Below are 8,512 nucleotides of genomic sequence, written 5' to 3' on the forward strand. Positions count from 1 at the left end.
ATGTCTGAAAAGGTAAGTGGGCCATTTTGCTCCGTGCTGTGCCACAGGCCAATGGGCTGTCACGAGGGCTGTCAGTGACTCACTGCGTGGGTCACCCAAGGCATGTGGTGTTGAGGCTGTCAAAGAGCAAGACGGGGCTGCATCTAAACTCAGGCCTCTGCTAAGTGTGCGAACTCGGGCAAGATGCTAAAGACTTTAGAGACGTTTCCTTTTCTATAGATGGGGTTATAACACTCACCCTGTCAGGTTCTCCTGTGTGTTGACAAGGCCGGCACGTGACACACCAGGGGCAGAGTCAGATGGGAACCGTCTTCCTCAGACAACATGGTCCTCATAAGCATCAACAAAATAAGGAGAGCAGGAGATCAGGGTGTCTCCAGCTGTGTCGGGACTGCAGCAGGGACTCAGCAACAGTCAATCTCTTTCTCTTGTTTCATCCAAATCATACATTCAAAAAAAAAAGGTGGGGTTATCATGGATGTTTATATGGATTCCTGGGATCAGGCAAATACACCTTTCCTTGTCATTCCTTCAAGAGTTATGTCCACACACAAACTTGCACACAAATGTTCAGAGCTTTACCCGGGATTACCAGAAACTGGAGGCAACCAACATGTCCTTCAGTAGGTGAATGGAGAAATAAATTCTGGTACCTACAGACAATGGAATATCATTCAGTGAGAAAATAAATCAGCTATCTAATCATGAAAAGGCACACAGGGACCCAAAATGCATACCACTAAGTGAAAGAAGCCAAAAAGGCTACATACTGTATGATTCCAATTACATGACATTTTGGAAAAGGGAAAATTACAAAGATAGTAAAACAATCAATGGTTGACAGGGGTTGGGGAGAGGAAAGGATGGATAGGCAGAGAGCCCTGGCTGCTTAGGGCAGTGAGACCACTGTGTGCGATTTCACCACAACGGTGGACCCATGACAGCGTGCAGATGCCCACACCCATTGAATTAAGACCACAAAAAGGTATTAATTACATCAACTATGAACTTTCATAATGAAATAAATCATGTTTTTTAAAAGTGGACAGTTTTGTTCAGTTTCTGTCTACTTTCTGAAATGGAGACGGTGGAGTGCTTCCATGGTTGTGAGGATAAAAATAGCTTAGAGAATGTAATAACTAAAATAGGTGCATAAACATTGTTAAACTATTTTATTCTCATTAAAAAGCATTGCTTAAGTATATTTATATTTAAAAGTTGAGCAAGGAGTGCAAACACGTTAACATCATTCTCCTCTAGCTCCACTCAGAAGTCAGGACTGCACAGCTCCGCTTCCACCTGCGAAACACAACCTTTTTCAGCGTCATTAAAATATTTCAGCGGGAGGATTGACTTTAGACTCAACCTGTGTTTTCTCCCCTGGAAAACAAAGGTTTTATGAAACAAACAAAGCCTTTACCGTCCTCAACCGAAACACTCAGACATCTGTGATGTCTGCTGTAAGTGCCACCAGGCTCTCCTCTGAAATCTCGTAATGGGAAAAGAGACTGTAGATTCTTTTAGAAAGGGGAGAATCAGAACTAATGTCGAAAGGCCATGTCCTCATTCATAAACACCTTCTTTTACAAAATCCACAGGTTTAGTTACTTTGGGATTAATATGGGCCTTTTTTTTTCTTTTTTTTTTTTTTTTTTTTTTTTTTTTTTTTTTTGAGACGGAGTCTTGCTCTATAGCCCGGGCTGGAGTGCAGTGGCCGGATCTCAGCTCACTGCAAGCTCCGCCTCCCGGGTTTACGCCATTCTCCTGCCTCAGCCTCCGGAGTAGCTGGGACTACAGGCGCCCGAATATGGGCCTATTTTAAAGTGCATTTATTAATTTAGCATGAATTGTTCGAAGTCATTCTGGATCCTGAGCCGATATCCAGCAATGCCGGGTGTGCGCCTGTGAGAGTCACCAGCCCTGATGAGCCTCAGGTTATTGTATTTATAAAATTAAGGTTAGGCTTGCTCCAGTTTTTTTAAAACCATTTTTAATAGTAAAAACTTTTTTTGTTGTTACATAAAAATGTACAAGAAAAACTCAAACATTACCAATGATAATCATTAATATAAATATTTTTGTGAGCTCAATTTATGACTTAATTATAGAAGAAATAAGCAACATGAGGTGCCATTATAAAATATGGTAACCATACTTTCCTACTTTGTTTATATGTTATTGATAAATCTTGATGTATACACAAAAGGAGTTTCAAAAGAATAATAATTTAAAATAATATCTTGACTTGTAATTTCAGGGACTTTAAAAAAATTCCTGAAACTGCTTTTTAAAGGTTCTAGAACAGTTTTTTTTTTTTTTTTTTTTTTTTGAGACGGAGTCTCGCTGTGTCTCCCAGGCTGGAGTGCAGTGGCGTGATCTCGGCTCACTGCAAGCTCCGCCCCCGGGGTTCACGCCATTCTCCCGCCTCAGCCTCCCAAGTAGCTGAGACTACAGGCACCCGCCACCACGCCCGGCTAGTTTTTTGTATTTTTAGTAGAGACGGGGTTTCACCATGTTAGCCAGGATAGTCTCGATCTCCTGACCTCGTGATCCACCCGCCTCGGCCTCCCAAAGTGCTGGGATTACAGGCTTGAGCCACCGCGCCCGGCCTCTAGAACAGTTTTCTATGTCTTCCAGCTAAATAACTACAAAGAGCTAACTCTTCTCACATTCTGTATTATAAATATAAGTCAAAAAAGGAACAAAATCATAAAAACACATGCATGAACAAATGGGCCTTGGCTCACATTTAATTGCATCTGCCAATGCACATAGGTTATAGCAGAATTTTTGTGTGTAATTTTACGAGTGGATTTCTGTCAAAATAAAAATTGTCTACTATCTCTATTCAGTGGTATATTTGCACAAATGGTAAACAAATTCATAGAGATAGTGGGAGAAATTAATTTCATGGCTTACAAGAAGATAGGTTAAGTTGGGACACTTAATTGTTTCATTAATGCTACATTTTATAATGCGCTTATATGGGCAAGGTATTTAAATGTATTATAACAACTTTTAAATGCTCAATGTTACAGATGGAATTACTAGAGAAAGTACTAGCTGATATTTTCTTTGTGTGTGCTTTGAAGGCACAAGGAAATCATAAAGCAGCCCTTTTCCCTTTCCCCATCTATTTCCTGAAGGCCAAGCTGTGCTTTTGCAGATTAGGCCTCTCTGTAACACACACACACACACACACACACATATGGCCTTTATGGTTTTAAAGGAGGAAAAGAGAATTTGCCTGGATAACTCTCACCTAGGTATTTTCTAGGGAGATCTAGAATCATCTAAGCGTTAAGTTAAGCTGGACTAGCCAATGGGAAAACAAAATGAGGATGCCGGGGAGATATTTCCAGAAGAGAAGCATTCCTAATGGGCTAGGCCCTAGTCACATGCAGTTCCCCAGATGTGGTTGGTGTGGCCAAGGTTCCGGCATGTGACGGCTGCCTTCCTGGCACTTCCCGTGCTGTGAGGAGCATCCCCTCCCCAGTGCCAGGACAGTGGTCCTCTCACCCCCTTCAGAGTAAAGGGCCAGCAGTTGGCAGTCTCAGGAAAAGTAGTGAGACAGGAAGGTGAGGAGCATGAAGTGCCACCATCCCAGCCTCCAGTGTCGGGTACAGAATATGACGAGGAACCTCCGTGAATTGGAATCTTCCATATCTTCACACATGTGAGTTTCTGCTAGGTATAATTTGACTTATAAAAAGAAAGAAATATGACCTTCTTGCATGTAAATATTGTAGAAGAGTTAATGATTGTAACCTGGATGTTTTAAATTCTGAGATGCTATTAAATCGATATTCATCACAAATGTATTGATAATTTTTTAGAAGAACAGAAGAGATCTCATCATATTTAATGCAGTGGATCAATTGGAAGATGCAGGTTAATTCCAGAAAAAGTAAAGCATAAAAAAAAAATCTGTCTTAGAATGGAAAATACAGTAAACTATTTTTAACTAGAATTTAAATGCAACATTTTAGGATATGAAGCCATCAAATCATTTTGAAAACTACTGGCTCAGATGACCTCAGTGATAGGAAACCTCTAAAAGATCACGAATCTAATAATGAGATAATTTTCTGTGTCTTTGCCTGAGAGTCTGTCTGAAAGTGGTGCAGTTTTTACAGAAGAGGAATAACATGTCCCAGACTGAGAGCACTTCACGGGCCACCATTCTGGGCAGTGCTTCAGTGTGGAGTTTTAGCAGTGAGTATTCAGAAACAGTTGAATAATTTGCACTTTTTATAAAAAATATTATCTTGTCTATTTTTCTTTAAATATGCAGCAGAAGCTTACTATTATACAACTAAATTATGTGGGTTCTCTAATTGCCCACTTATTCTACCTTGATTAACATGTGGTTTATTTCACCTTGATGCTTTTAAAGACAAGCATGTGCTGTGTGAGGGTTAGAACATGAGCCATAAATAAGGAGGCTTGAGATGGCAGCGCCTCCCCAAAAATGCAGTACCCCAGGGCCTGCACAGGGAACACTGCTTGGAACCTTAACACTTCTGAAATGGCTGGACATCTCTGCATGAGCTGTGCTTACCCAGTTGTTCCATTTATTCTTATATTTTACAAGTATTTACTCAATTCTTGAGCTAGGCCATGTGGTCTACCAAAGGAATAAGACATCTGTTGTTATTATTTTATTTTATTTTATTTTATTTCAATAGTTTTGGGGAACAGGTGGTTTTGGTTAAATGCTAAAGTTCTTTATTGATGGTTTCTGAGATTTTGGTCCACCCATAGCCCAAGCAGAGTACAATGTACCCAATGTGTAGGGTTTTATCCCTCACCTCCCTCTCACCTTTTCCCCTAAGTCCCCAAAGCCCACTTATCATTCTTAGGCCTTGGAATCATCATCATAGCTTATGTCCCACTTATAAGTAAGAACGTACAGCGTGGAGGTTAGGTCAGCAGAGGGCTACAGGGGACTGGTGGGGCAGGCCAGGACATAAAAGAGGGCCTAGAGCCAGAGTTACCTGGGAGAGGGTGGACCCATTTTGCCAAGCACCCTAACCCTAAAAGCTGTAATCCTTACCCTTAACCCCAACCCTAACCCTAAACCTTAGCCCTAACCTTTAACACCTTACCATAACCCCAACCCTAACCCCTAACCATAACCCTAAAATGCTAACACTAAAACCCTAACCCCTAACACTAAACCCTAATCATAAAACTAAACACAACCCCAACCCCAGCCACAATCCCAACCCCAGCCCCAAGCCTAACCTTAACCCTAACCCCTACCCCCAGCCTTTCTTACCTTTTACATCTGTCCAGATTCTCCAGTAGAAGCAGGGACCCTTGGTTCCCAGGTGTGCACCACTGCATCTGGCACAGGACTCCGTATCAGTCCCCAAACAAGCACCTGAATGCTCACAGTGCAGCCATGCAGTGGAGGCCCAGGGTGTATTCTCACCTCCAGAACCAGGACCCAGCGCCTGCGTCAGGCTCATCAGGGCTGAAGTGAGCTGTGGCACCCAAGGTCTTCGTAAGACCAAGGCCACGTTGTGCCTCCTATCATGGAGCGAGATGCAGCAGCCTTCAAAGTCAGGGGCCCTTCCCTGATGACACTCCAAGCACAAAATACTGGACTTTCACACAATGAGGCTGCACACATTATTCTGTTTAAATCCCCACCTAGGCCACTGGGAGAAATGGTGATAGAGGGACCCTCGTGTTGCCCTGTGGTATACATGCTCTGGTTCATACAACTGCAAGCCATTTACAAGAAACTCAAGCTGAAACGCTACTTGTTTCCAACTTCTTGTTTGCAGGGGATTTACAATTTACACTCCAAAACAGACAGCCACAGAGCACACTACTTTTCCTCTGAAGTACCTCTGAGGGCCTCCGCATCAGTCCTAGAACTGGAAGATTGGTGGACAAGAACTGGGATGTTGATGGGGCACTGGATACTTGCTGGACACCAACCTCCTCTCACCTAACCTTACAGACGGCCCAGATCTCACCTGCCCAAATCAGACATTTTAACACACACAGCTCTCAACAGCAGGACTTACAGACACAAAACTCCAAAGTAAAGGATTGGCTCAACTCCTTGGTGTCTCAACGAACTAAAACACTGCCTAGCACAGGTGCACCATCAACCTTATTCACTAAATAAACCTCTGTATATTTTATTCATCTTTGATTGTGGAAATGATATAATGAACAAAAAGATGTTTTATAAATTGGATTAAAGACCTTTGAGGTCTCTTCACAGGATCCTATATGGTGGACCCCCAAATCTGCCAACACAGAGAAGTCATTCGTAAACACGTGCAGGGCAGAGGCCAGACAAAACCACCTCTCTCAGCCTCAAAGTGGCCTGGCAGTCACAGGAACGGCCATGTGGGGTCTGGCCTATACAAGGAAGTCAGGCTTTTGGTTTGAGGCACCCTACCGCACCACAAAACCAAGTTCTGCCTAACAAAGAAAAAACAGCCCACTCACTCTCCCTAATATCCCAGGTGGTAATCTAACAGCAATATCTGCTTGACACCCCTCCTGCTCCACCCTCCACAACCAAGCTATCACCAAGGCCCCAGCAATCCTACCTCCTAAATGTCTCTCAAATCCACTTCTCTCCCTTCGGAGTCCAGGCCACCAGCATGACTTCTGCATGTGTGTAGCAGCCTCCTCGCAGGATCTAAAAATGCAAATCTAGTCATAGGCTCTGTGAAAAGAAAATCTTGGGGCCCCAAGATTACTAAGCTAAAGGAAAAAGTCAAGCTGGGAACGGCTCAACGCAAACCTGCCTCCCATTCTATTCCAAATCACCTATCTCCTCACTAAGATAGGTGCACATTCGATCGCCTCCTTTGGAGAGGCTAACCAGAAACTCAAAACAACGCAACATTTGTCTCTCACCTACCTGTGACCTTGGAAGCCCCCTCCCTGCTTCCAGTTGTCCCCACCTTTCTGGATGGAAGCAAGGTACTTCTGACATGTACTGACTGATGTCTCATGTCTCCCTAAAACCAAGCTGTGCCCTGACCACCTTGGGCACTTGTCGTCAGGATCTCCTGAGGCTGTCACGGGTGCACATCCTCAACTTCGGCAAAATGAACTTTCTAAATCACCTGAAACCATCTCAGATGGTCAGGGTTCACGGCTCCCTTTCCCGAACCCTCCCAGGAGCCCCTCGTGGGCGCCCAGGTCTGCGTGCTGTTGTGGCCCAGGCTCACCTGGAGAAACTCGACTCTTCCTTACAGCCTCATGAACCTTTCAGTTCCTAAAGCTGCTTAGCCTGTGAAAGGAAAATGAATCTGAGGGCCCAAAAATCACTAATCTAAAGGGAAAAAAGCTGGGAACTGCTTAGGGCAAACCTGCCTCCCCTCCCCTTCTAGTCAAAGTCACCCCTCTGCTCACTGAGATAAGTGCGTATCTGATGGCCTCCTTTGGGGAGGCTATGAAACCCAAAAGAGGCCGGAGCGGTGGCTCGAGCCTGTAATCCCAGCACTTTGGGAGGCCGAGACGGGCGAATCACGAGGTCAGGAGATCGAGACCATCCTGCCTAACACGGTGAAACCCCGTCTCTACTAAAAAATACAAAAAAAACTAGCCGGGCGAGGTGGCGGCGCCTGTAGTCCCAGCTACTCGGGAGGCTGAGGCAGGAGAATGGCGTGAACCCGGGAGGCGGAGCTTGCAGTGAGCTGAGATCCGGCCACTGCACTCCAGCCTGGGCGACAGAGCAAAAAAAAAGAAAAAGAAAAAGAAACCCAAAAGAATACAACAGTTTGTCTCTCACCTACCTGTGACCTGGAAGCCCCCTCCCTGCTTCGAGTTGTCCCGCCTTTCCCGACGGAACCAACGTTTATCTTACATATATTGATGTCTCCTGTCTCCCTAAAATGTATAAAACCAAGCTGTGTCCCGACCACGTTGGGCACATGTCGTCAAGACCTCCCGAGGCTGTGTCACGGGCGTGCGTCCTCAACCTTGGCAAAATAAACTTTCTAAATTGACCGTCTCAGATATTCGGGGTTCACAAGCCCATGCATGGGGACGTCCCCTGGGGTAGCGCCCCTCCTCCACTGAGCTCACTCGCGTCCTCCTCGTGCGTTTTCTTCAGAAGAAATTTCACAGCTACTTGGTCCACACCTGTCGGCCCTACAGGAGCCGCCGTTCTCCACAGGCACACAGGCGGCGTACCTGCTGGGCTGTGCGGAGAGGACCAGGTTCGTCTCCTAATTCCCGCTCAGTTAATAACAAATGTCGACAAGTCGAGAAATTTGCTCAAATTTACCCCATCAAATAAATAAAAAATGGAGAAAGCTGGACCTGCGCCCCCCACCGCTGACGTGCTCACCCCTCCACTCCCTCTAGGCGGGCGGCACCCACTGAGCCCTCAGTACCAACCACACCCACAGCCGGGAGACGCAGCGCCGCACTTCGCCGCATGCGCACTCCCTGCGGCCCTCCCGCCAGGCGCCGCGCTGGGCAACCCGCGCCCCAGCGGGGTCCTTCAGGCCTTCGGCCGGGCAGCCTC

The 8,512-nt window shown here is 45.4% G+C and overlaps 1 long non-coding RNA gene across 1 annotated transcript; it reads right to left on the reverse strand.

Moving 5' to 3' along the window:
* Positions 1-1,157: 1,157 nt before the first annotated feature.
* LOC102146494 (uncharacterized) lies at positions 1,158-8,417 on the reverse strand. Its single transcript, XR_012418501.1, has 5 exons — positions 7,776-8,417; positions 7,209-7,270; positions 6,579-6,670; positions 5,282-5,489; positions 1,158-1,299 (listed from the first exon to the last, which is right to left on the reverse strand). It is a non-coding gene; the product is annotated as an uncharacterized lncRNA (long non-coding RNA).
* Between the last annotated feature and the right edge of the window lie 95 nt (positions 8,418-8,512).

The sequence above is a fragment of the Macaca fascicularis genome, chromosome 10, assembly GCF_037993035.2.
Source record: "Macaca fascicularis isolate 582-1 chromosome 10, T2T-MFA8v1.1".
NCBI lineage: Eukaryota > Metazoa > Chordata > Mammalia > Primates > Cercopithecidae > Macaca > Macaca fascicularis.